Source organism: Prionailurus bengalensis, chromosome B3 (genome assembly GCF_016509475.1).
Source record: "Prionailurus bengalensis isolate Pbe53 chromosome B3, Fcat_Pben_1.1_paternal_pri, whole genome shotgun sequence".
Taxonomy (NCBI): Eukaryota; Metazoa; Chordata; class Mammalia; order Carnivora; family Felidae; genus Prionailurus; species Prionailurus bengalensis.
Genome location: NC_057355.1, coordinates 143581009 through 143593243, shown reverse-complemented (window position 1 = coordinate 143593243; position 12235 = coordinate 143581009).

Here is a 12235-nt window from a genome sequence, read left to right as displayed (position 1 = left end):
TGGTAGGCTTTCTCTTCACTACTGGTCTTCAGGGCTGTCCCAGAACAGGGCTATAGGACTGTAGCTGTCCATCTTTGGATGGTACCTGTGTATCATGAGAACATTCTATAAACCAGCATGGCTTATAAACATTCTATAAACTCCCAGGAGTTCATGGGAACTCCCCACGAGGCCATAAATACAGACTGAGAGAGAAAAGACGACAAAGGACGGAGGCCACGAGCATCTGAGACACTTCCTCGGGCAACTTAATTTTGCCTTAAGGTCTTGTCTGAAACTGAACGTCTATACCCCACTTCCATCTGATGGTGGAACACTTCTGTGCATGCCCAAATTCAAGGCTTTATGGGTCAGAGTGCACCCAGCCCGCAGTGGGGAGCTCAGTCACGGGGTAACTAGTTTGCCCGTGGTCAAGAGTTCAATCACTATGAAATCCCAGTAGCAAGTCAAAAATCGTTTCTCAGTTACTCTCAAATGGAAAGAAGTTATCCACAGAGGACGGCAGGAATTGGCTCCAAATTTCTAACGATCTGCCCTGTGATTCGCCTACGAGGGTCTGCTAACATCTCCGAATGCATCCCTCTCCGCTGCTGACACTTTGAGTACCACGGGCCCTGCTGGATCATATGGCCCAAGGGGCAGAGCAGCTCCTGTGGGAGCCCGGACCTGTTGCAGAGCCTTCTCTTGCTCTGGGCCCCACTCAAACTAGCAGACTTTTAGGTCACTCAATAAATAAGGCAGAACAGCATGCCCAGGGGCGCCTGGGTGGCTCAGTTGGTTGAGCATCTGACTCCCGATTTTGGCTCAGGTCATGATCGCACAGCTCATGGGTTCAGAGCTTCTGTCTCCATCTCTCTACCCTTCTTCCTGTCTCTCTCGCTCTCAAAAATAAAGAAATGTGAAAACATTTAAAAATAGCATGCCCAAATGAGGTATATGTTACTTCCAAAATCCCAAGAGGTTCTTTAGAAGTTGGGTTTCTTTCCCATAGATTGGAGGTAACAGATAAAAAAATATTTCAACATGTCTGCAGATGACTGAACTAGAATTTTCCCTGAGGTGGAAGGCCCCTGACTTCTTTGCGAAATTTATTTCCCACCCTCCGGCATGCCAGTGTTTTACCAGTGTCCCTTGTCCACCAGGTCCGGTCCGTGGAATATCATTGATGTAAATGAACCAGCATCATGGCCTGGTAAGGGAGAGACAAGCAAAGTCCCCAGGGAGAAGATTGTGGCGTGGCTAGAGAGTTGGATACACCCCGGAGGTCAGGCGACGGTAATGGATTACAGGCTAAAATCAAATTTGTTTGTTGGTCTTTACTAATAGCTACAGAGAAAAAGGCATATTCACCAGCTAAACAGTGACAGACCAGGTATCAGCGTGTCGATTTGCTCCACGATGAAACCACCCCTGGAAAGCAGCTGCAAATCAGACCCAACATGTGATTAAGTTTATAATGGTTTACTGTCATTCTCCAGGACCCACCTATGTCCTTCTCGGACCAAATAGGCGTTGAAAGAAGATACTGTGGCAATCTTCCCTCCCGCACCTTTCAAGTCCTTGATGTTGGCACGGATCTCTGCAACCCCTCCACCAACAACACAGAATGACTTTTGGTGCACTTTTTTCAGAGATAGAGGCAGTTCTAGTGACTTCCGGCTGGCCTTTCCCGCCGTAATAGACACCACTCCATGGGTCCGAGAGTCGATTTGGGGGTCCTGACGCTGGTTGGGTGCGTCTATTCCAATTACGCGTCCCAAGACCTGGGAGAAAACCGGAAGGTGGGTTCGGGGACCACTGGGCCCATTATGAGATAGACTTGAATAAAATTTCACTGATCACTCAACTTCCACCTGGCAGGCCACAGTGATGCTTTGGGTCCCCAGGAACTAGTCTAATTCAGAGGCAGTTCCCGGTAATCCCTGAAAATTCTGATAGGATAAAAATAAAGCGCTAAGCGCAGAGCCTTGGCATGAATAATAGCAGGTGTCGTTATGCTAGAGGGTGGTTGTGGCAAAGCCCCTTGATTCCATCCTTATCTACACTGGGCAAGGTGACATCTTGATTCCACTGGGTAGTGGGGTCAGGGATCCGGGGCCTGGGGGAGGAATAGTGAGTTACTCCAAGTGTGTAAGTGGGTGGTGCAGGGGGGAAGCAGAGACGCTCCGCCTGAAATGACAAAGGACACAACATCTTTTCTCCTTCGCCTTGGTGAGTTTTGTGTACTTAGTGTTAAAATCTTAATTCCTGGATAGTGAACACACAGTGTTATATTAGTTTCAGGTGCACACCGTAGTGACTCACACTGTGCTCATCGTGAAACATGTCTTCGGTCCCCATCCCTTATTCCACCCATCCCCCCACCGGAACGGACCTACTCAGGATTCCGCTCAGGATTCCTACCGATGACCTATAGGAATGATGCAGACCGAGATCATCTGTCTCCCCAGAAACACCAGTGAAACACGATTGCTAAAACGAAGAAGACTGGGGATAAATCATTGTTATTTATTTATTTTTTTTTTTAAATCAGAAGGCAGAATCTGGTAGTGGAAAGAAAGGTGGCCTGAACTTTTGGAGGTCCGGATGCTGGGCTAAGCTCAACCACTTTCCAGCCAGAAGGCCCTGGGCACGTGTCTGCACTTCTTTGAGCCTCAATTTCGTTATCTGCAGCACTAGAAGATAATATTCTCTCCCTCTTAGGTTGCTGAGTGAGCTCAACATAAGATTACGCTTTTAAAGTACTTAGCACATGTCATCAAAGAGACACGAGCTACCAAGTGTCAGTGAGGACGTGGAGAAAAGGGAGCCCCCGTGCGCTGTTGGGGAGAATGTAATTTGGCACAGCCGTGATGGAAACGGTGTGGGGGTTCCTCAAAGAATTAAAACAGAGCCACGGTCTGATGCAGCCATCTCACGTCTGGGTATACGTCCCACCTGGTTCTACCGCTCTGCGCCCTGTTGGGCTTTGCAGATGCTGTGGCGTTTGCCGCTCGAAGGGTCGTGACGACCCCACACCGAGCAAGTCTGTCGGCACTGTTTTCCCAACCCCATTGGCTCGCTTCGTGTCTCTGTGTCGCGTTTGGCCGATTCCCCCAAGATTTCAAACGTTCTCACGATTGTTTTATCCGTTGCGGTGATCTGTGGCCGGCGCTCTTCGAGGTTACCGTTGTCATTGGTTCGGGTCCCCGCGAACCCCAGCCGGGTGAGACGGTGGCCTTGATAAACGTCGTCCTGTGCTCTCCGACGCTCTCCCGCGGGCCGCTCCCCCGTCTCCCTCCCTCTGCTCGGGCTTCCCTGGCCCCTGAGACACAACAGTATTGACATCAGGCCAACTACTAACCCTACGGTGGCCTCTACGTGTGCAGGTAAAAGTGTCGTGTGTCTCTCACCGTCAGAGCTAGAAATGAGGCCGCTGAGTGAGGAGGGCACGTCGGAAGCCGAGACGGGCCGAAAGCTTGGCCTCTTGCGTCAAACCGCGAGCCGAGCTGCGAGAGCAGCGGGAAAGTTCTTGAAGGAAATAAAAAGTTCCCCTCCAGTGAGCACACGTGTGATAAGAAAGGGAGGCAGCCTCACTGCCGAAGCGGAGAAAGTTTGGTCTATGTAGAAGCTCAAACCAGCCCCAACGGTGATCCCTGAAGCCGAAGCCTGATCCGGAGCAGGGCCCGGACTCTTCCTTTCTCTGCCGGCCGAGAGGGGAGAAGGCTGCAGCGGAAACGTCTGAGGTTGGCAGAGGCGGGTTCGGGAGGCTTAAGCAAAGAAGCCGTGTCCTAACACACAAGCGCGAGGTGAGGCCACGAGCGCTGATGCATAAGTGCGGCAAGCTGTCCGGAGCCCGAGCGAGGATCGTGAACGAAGGTGGCCCCGCTAAGCAACAGACCGTCAGTGTAGACGAAACAGCCTTCTCTAGGGAGCAGACGCCATCGAGGACTTCCACAGCTCGGAAGCAAGGTCAACGCCTGGCTTCGGGGCTTCAGAGGACAGGCTGACCGTCCTGCTGGGGTCAAGGCAGCCGCGGACTTGAAGCGGAGGCCAGGGTTCGCGTAGCGTCCTGGAAACCCTGGGGCCCTTGAAGTTACCCTGTGTTCTGCCCGCGCCCTATCGACGGCACACGAAGCCCGGACGGCAGCATGTCTGTTCACAACACGGTTTACTGAATATCTGAAGCCCGCTGTGGAGACCTGCTGCTCAGAAAAAGAAAGATTTCTTCCAACACGTTACTGCCCGTGGACAAAGCACCCGGGCGCCCGAGAGCTCTGATGGAGACGGACAAAGAGAGCAACGTTGGGTCCATCGCTGATAGCACAGCATCCGTCCCGCAGCCCGTGGATCGAGGAGGCGCTTTGACTTTCAGGTCTTCTTACTTAACAAATGCATGTCCGGGCCTGGGTGGCTCGGTCCGTTAAGTGTCCGACTTCGGCTCAGGTCATGATCTCGCAGTCCATGGGTTCGAGCCCCGCATCGGGCTCTGTGCTCACAGCTCAGAGCCTGGAGCCTGCTCCGGATTCTGTGTGTCTCTCTCTGTCCCTCCCCTGCTCATGCTCTGTCTCTGTCTCTGTCTCTCTCTCTCTCAAAAATAAATTAAAACATTTTTAAAAATTAAAAAAAAAAAAAAAAAAAGAAGCCGCCATAGCCACCCCAGCCTCCAGCCACCACCACCCTGCCCGGTCAACAGCCAGTACCATCGAGGCAGGCCCTCCAGCACTCAGATGATGGCTAGCATTGTTAGCAATGAAGTATTTTTAAATTAAGGTATATACGTTGCTTCTTTACACATAATCCTCTTACACACTCAACAGACTACAATACAGTGTGAACACAACATTTTTTTTCCTAGAAGGCTTTTTTCTTCTTAGAGAAACAATTTAGTTTTTAATGAACTTGTAAACATAAAAACTCCCATTTCAAAATAAAAACAAAATCCCAGATCATACAGATGTTTACAGTAATTACATGTATCTAAGCAACACATATACATGTTCAGTTGTAAGATGTTAGCTAAATTTCTGTTAGAGTCCTAAGGATAATCTAGTTCTCACCATGTTTTTCTTTTCCTTATTCTAAATTTTTTAAATGTTTTTTATTTTATTTTTGAGAGAGAGGCAGAGACAGAGACAGAGCGCAAGGAGGGGAGGGGCAGAGAGAGAGGGAGACACAGAATCGGAAGCAGGCTCTGGACTCCGAGCTGTCAGCACAGAGCCCGACGCGGGGCTGGAACCCACGAGCCCCAAGATCATGACCTGAACAGAAGTCGGACGCTTAACCATCTGAGCCCCCCAGGTGCTTCCATCACCATTTATTTATTTTTTTTTTAACATTCATTTAATTTTGAGAGACACAGAGAGACAGAGAATGAGTAGGGGAGGAACAGAGACAGTGGGAGACACAGAATCTGAAGCAGCTCCAGGCTCCGAGCTGTCAGCACAGAGCCTGACGCGGGGCTCAAACTCACGAACCGTGAGATCATGACCGGAGCCGAAGTCGGACGCTTAACCATCTGAGCTACCCGGGCGTCCCTCGTTTCTTTTAAAATTTGATTTATTTTTTCTTTTTTCTCTTTTCTTTTCTTTTCTTTTCTATTCTTTTCTTTTCTTTTCTTTTCTTAAGTAGGCTTCATGTCCAACGTGGGGCTTGAACTCATGACCTGAGGTCCAGACCTGAGATCAAGAGTTGGATGCTCCCCCTAATGAGCCACCCAGGTGCTCTTATTTTTTTGTCATTTTATTTTGGGGGGTGGAGGGAGCCACAAAAATGTATCTATATTTTTATATTGAGGGGAGGCAGTAGAAAAGAAAGCCTCTGGTCTGGGGTTCGGTGGCAGCTTCTTATTCCATGGGGTTAAAGAAATAGAATTGTTTGGAAAAAGCCGGGTGCAGGTGCTGAGAGTGTTGTGACGGGTGGAGGGATGAAGGGAAGGGTACAGGCCCCTCACAGCCTCCATCGGGCCCCAACGATGCCCTGGAACCCATTCCTGCTTCTCAGGACTGCTGATGGCCATGCAGTGACAGAGAGTGAGATACCCAGCGTGTTGGCAAAGGTGACGAGCTGCTCGTTGGGATGACCAGCTGGGCTCACTCCCTCATTTCATGTTCTTTCTCATCGCGGTTACGTGCTCTCTTTGGTCCCCGTCCCCCACCACCACGTCCCCATCAGGGTGCTCTCTGTAGTTACGTACGAGTCCGTTTCTTGGTTTGCCTCTCTCTCTCACTCTCTCTTCCCCACCCCTCTTTGCTCATTTGTGTTTTTTTTCCTTTAATATCCACATAGGAGTGAAATCATATGGTATTTGTCTTTCCCTGACTTATTTCGCTTAGCATTATACTCTCTACGTCCATCGTGTTGTTGCAAATGGCCAGATTTCATTCTTTTTGATTGCCGAGTAATACTCCATTGTATATACGTATACCACATCTTCTTTATCCATTCATCAGTCGATGGACACTTGGGCTGCTTCCTTATCTTGGCTATTGTGTTTTTTGAAGTTTACTTATTTACTTTGACAGAGAGAGAGAGAGAAAGAGAGCTCACGCAGGTACATGAGTGGGGGAGGGGCAGAAAGAGAGGGAGAGAGAGAATCCCAGGCAGGCTCCTCGCTGTTAGAACAGAGCCTGACGTGGGGCTGGATCCCATGAACCGTGAGATCATGACCGAAGCCCAAAGCAAGAGTCCAGTGCTCAACCAACTGAGCCGCCCGGTGGCCCCATCGTATCTTGGCTTTTGTGGATAGTGCTGCTGTAAACATAGGAGTGCCTGTGTCCCTTTGAATTTGTGTGGGGATAAATACCCAGTAGTGTGATTATTGGACCGTAGGGTAGTTCTAGTTTTTAACTGTTTGAGGAACCTCCATATTGTTTTCCAGAGCGGCTGCACCAGTTTGCATTCCCACCAACAGCGCGTAAGGGATCCCCTGTCTCCGCATCCTCACCAACACCTGTTGTTCCTTGTGCTGTTTTTAGCCACTCTGACAGATGTGAGGTGATATCTCATTGGAGTTTTGATTTGCATTTCCCCGGTGATGAGTGATGACGAGCATCTTTTCACGTGTCTGTTGGTCATCTGGATGTCTTCTCTGGAGAAATATCTTCATGCCTCCTCCCCTTTTTTAATCGGATTCTTTCTTTTTTGGGTATTGAGTTGTATCAGTTCTTTATGTATTTTGGATACTAACCCTTTATTGGGTCTGCCGTTTGCAAATACCTTCTCCCATTCAGTGGGTTGCCTTTTAATTCTGTTGCTTGTTTCCTTTGCTGTGCGGAAGCTTTTTATTTTGATGAAGTCCCAATGGTTTCATTTTGCTTTCATTTCCCTTGCCTCAGGAGACACAACTAGAAAAATGTTGCTACAGCCGATGTCAGAGAAATTGCTGCCTAGGCTCTCTTCTAGAATTTTTATGGTTTCAGGGCCCACATTTAGGTCTCTCATCCATTAAAAAAGAAGATTTTTTTTTAACATTTACTTATTTTTGAGAGCCCGAGAGGCAGAGCATGAGTAGGGGAGGGGCAGAGAGAGAGGGAGACACAGAATCAGAAGCAGGCTCCAGGTTCCGAGCCGTCAGCACAGAGCCCAACGCGGGGCTCGAACCCACAAACCCATCATAAAATTCTCATCACAAGAAAAAAAACGAAGTATGTGTGGTAATGAATATTAATTATTATACTTGCTGTGGTGATCTTTACACGATCAGTACAAAGAGTGAATCATGTAGCACATCTGAAACTAATAAACCAATAGGGAGGTTATGTCAATTATATCTCAAACTTAAAAACAAAACAGTGAAATAAATTAAGTTTTTATTTATTTATTTTTATTTTTTTTTAATGTTTATTTATTTTGGGGACAGAGAGAGACAGAGCATGAATGGGGGAGGGGCAGAGAGAGAGGGAGACACAGAATCGGAAGCAGGCTCCAGGCTCCGAGCCATCAGCCCAGAGCCCGACTCGGGGCTCGAACTCCCGGACCGCGAGATCGTGACCCGAGCTGAAGTCGGACGCTCAACCGACTGAGCCACCCAGGCGCCCCATAAATTAAGTTTTTAAAAGATGAGGCACAGATCAGTGAATTGGTCATGATTAAGTTACTTGTATTTGAAAGCGAGTTTTACATTTTTTTTAATGTTTATTTTTGAGAGAGAGAGAGAGAGAGAGAGAGAAAGAGCGAGCAAGCAGGGGAGGGGCAGAGAGAGAGGGACACAGAATCCAAAGCAGGCTTCAGGCTCTGAGCTGTCAGCACAGAGCCTGACACGGGGCTCAAACTCACGAACCGTGAGATCATGACCGAAGTCAGACGCTCAACCGACTGAGCCACCCAGGCGCCCCGGGTCTTTCATCCATTGTGAATTGACTTTTCTGTATGATGCAAGAAAGTGGTCCACTTTCATTCTTCTGCCTGTCGCTGTCCAGTTTTCCCAAGAGCATTTGTTGAGGAGACAGTCTTTTTCCCATTGTATATTCTTTCCTGCTTTGTCGAAGATTAATGAGCACATAACTATGGCTTTGTCTCTGGGTTTTCTGTTCTGTTCCATTGAGCTATTTTTATACTATTTTTATGCCAGTACCATACTGTTTTGATTGCTACTGCTTTGCAATATAACTTGAAATCTGGAATGGTGCTACCTCCAGTTTTGTTTTCCAAGATTGCTTGGACTCTTTGAGGTCTTTTGTGGTTCCCTACAAAGCGCAGGATGGTTTGTTCTGGCTCTGTTGGCATTTTGACAAGGGTCTGCATGATATGCTCGCCTCCCTGGGGAATATCCCAGCTGATGAGTATGTGGACAGCACGATGACTGAGGCTCCGGGCTCATACACGTCACCATGTTTTTCATGCGCTTGGTGAAAAGTTAAACGGCACGGAGCCGGAAGATGTCTTCAGTAATGCCCTTGCTTGCTTTGAGGAAGATGCAACCCGCACCATTCTGGAAGATTACCTGAGAGCTGCCGGCAATAACGGGAGGCTGGGTCACAGGCCAGGAAGTGAATGAGCCGCACAGAGAAGCGTCTATAGACATAGAGGGAGATCACAATTCCATTGAGTTCATGTGCACCCTTAAACACGGAGCACAAGACAAGAATACTGAAAAGGATTTCAGGTTCCAGCCAAACGTTCCCTGTTGCCACTTCAGGTATTTCCGAGAATTTCTCTTAGAGCCTGTCGCGTGCCCTTGGCTTTGCAGTCTTTGTTGTCTTTATTCTAGGCCCTTTGGGGCCCATGCGTCTCCATATGATCAGATGGGACCGGGGGCTTTGTGTGGTTTTCAGAATAGAAAATAGGGCAATAGCTTACTAGCCCCCTCCACCCCAAATAACTGCAGCCTACACACACAGTCAGGCTATTTTTTCAGAGAAAGTTACTCACTCAATTTTTTTTCTGAACCATAATCAAACTGCATGATAAAAAGAATGCAATGGGGAAACAAAAAATACATGGACTAGTTTAATGCTACATTTGCCTTTTTTTGAAGTTTATTGATTTATTTTGAGAGAGACAGAGAGGCAGAAAGAGAGGAAGCGAGGGAATCCCAAGCACGCTCTGCACTGTCAGCCCAGAGCTCGATGCAGGGCTTGAACCCATGAGCCGTGAGATCATGACCTGAGCCGAGATCAAGAGTTGGACACGTATTGGGGCGCCTGGGTGGCTCAGTAGGCTGGACGTCCAACTTCAGCTCAGGTCACGATCGCACGGTCTGGGAGTTCAAGCCCCGTGTCAGGCTCAGTGCTGACAGCTTGGAGCATGGAGCCTGATTCAGATTCTGTGTCTCCCTCTCTCTCTGCCCCTTCCCTGCTTGTGCTCTGTCTGTCTCTGTCTCTCAAAAATAAATAAATGTAAAAAAATATATATATTTTTTTAAAGAGTTGGATGCTTAACCGACTTGAGCCACCCAGGCGCCCCAACATTTGCTTTATTGTGGTGGTCTGGAACCAAGCCCACAGACCCTCTGAGGTATGTCTCTATATCCAAAAGAAATAAAATCATTGCAGAATTATTAATGATAGTGAAAACATGGAAAGAACCGAAGTGTCCACTGATGGATGAATAGATAAAAAGATGTATGCACACACACACACACACACACACACTCACAGTGGAATATTATTCAACCATAAAAAAGAAGGAAGTTGTTTGTGAAAACACAGATGAATGTTGAGGGCATTAGACCAAGGACAATACGAGAAAGACAAACACTGTACGATCTCATTTACATGCGAATCTAAAGAAGCTGAACTCATAGAACCAGAGAGTCGATGGTGATACCAGGGGTGGGGGTGGGGGGAACGGGGAGATGCTGGTCAAAGGGTACAAACTACCCGTTTTGAGGTGGGTAGGTCCGGGATCTCAGGCACAGCATGGTGACTACAGGTAACAACACTGCTGTACGTTTGAAAGTCACCTGGAGTGTAGATCTTAAATGCTGTCCCCACAACAACAGCAAAATGGTCATTATGGGAAGTGAAGGATGTGCTAACTAACCTCACTGTGGTGATGACTTTGAAACCAACTCTTTGGGGCCAAATAGTTCTTGGTCGCGGGGACTGCCTCGCCTTGTAGGCTGCTTAGCCTCCCCCGTGTCCACCCACTAGGTGCCAGTAACCCCCGTCCAGGTTTGACAATGAAAAAAGTCCCCAAACATTGCCAAACGTGTCCCGAGGGACAAAGTTGTCCTCCGGTGAGCACTTTGAACTAGTTCGTCTCCTGTCTCCATTTCCACATTTGTCAACAAGGAGGTGGGGCTGAAGATTAGATTCCTACCACACTGCCCTTCGTGCAGACATCTGTCTGTTCCCCTGTTCAGAAAACCAGGGCTCTGTGCACGACACGCTATTTTTATTCGTGTGGCTTTCTGTTTTCATACCTGATGGTGCGACTTGCCCCTTCACGGTTTCTTCTTCTGGTTTTCTGACCCCTTCGCTCTTTTCAGATCAACTTTAGGACCCGTAGTGTCGAGCGATCTACCGCCAATAAGTAGCACAAATTAACTTAGACGTTAATTTTGGGGAGTGATTAGCATCCTTATACATCGGGGTCTTACATCATTATATGTTTTGAACGTGTTATCGGTATTCAGGCTTTTATATATGTAGGGTCACCTTCAGGTCATTCTCTTGCGTTTTCGTGGCAGACATTAATATCATCTTTAATAATCACTTAATCTAGGGGCACCTGGGTGCCTCAGTCAAGCGTCTGACTCTTGATCTCAAGGTCGTTGAGTCCAAGCCCCGCATTGAGCTCTGGGCTGGGTATAAAGCCTACTTAAAAAAAAAAAATCATCATCATCATTTAATCTACTTTCCAATAGTAATACCTCAATTTTTGTTTGTTTGTTTTTCTTGTCTATTACATTGGCTAGAAGTTCTAGAACAATAGTGGTAGGAATCGCGGTCCTCATCGGCTTGCTGTGGGCTGAATTGTGTCCCCCCACCTCCCCCACCAGAATTCATATGTTGAAGCTTAAGCCCCCAGGGTGATGGTCCCTGTAGTTGGGGCCTTTGGGAGGTAATTAGGTCGTGAGGGTCCTCAGGATGGGATTAGTGTCCTTGTAAGAAGAGACCAGAGAGGTCGCGTTCTGTCTCTCTCTCTGCCGCGTGAGGACGCAACAAGATGGCGGCCATCTGGAAGCCACGGAGAGGGCCTTCGCTAGAACCCAACCACCCCAGAACAAATAAGTGTCTGTTGTGTGAGCCCCGGGTCTGCGGGATGTTGCTCTGGTTGTCCGAGCTGACCGTGACACTTCTCCTTTGCAGAGGAGGAAGTAAAAATTCAGGCAGTAGAAGGCTCAAGGACAGAGCCACACACAAAGCCAGGCCTCTACGACTCTACAGCCAGAGCCCTCAGCTGCTGTATAAAGCACGGCCTTGCCTGCCTTCGACTTTAATCATCAGTGGGATACCACACATTGTTTAAGACAGACATCCTTTGTGACATTAAGGATATATGTCCTTTTTTCCTAGTTGCTTAGATTTAAAAAAAAAAAAAAATCAGGAAAGTATTTTATCCAATTCCTTTTAGCACCCATTCCCTTGAATTGGTATCATATGTATATTTTTTTCTTTTGATCTAGTTTTGGGCTGAAATTTCGTCCAGTCTTACGTTTGCACCTTCACCGTGGTCATGGCACAGCCACATCCGGGGCCAAACGCACTTCAAAGCGGAGCCCCTGGCAGTTGCGAATTAGCTGGGAGCTCCCGAACCCCCCGACCCACCGACTGGGGTGGCTGGGTCTTTACCTCCTCCCTCCTGGGAA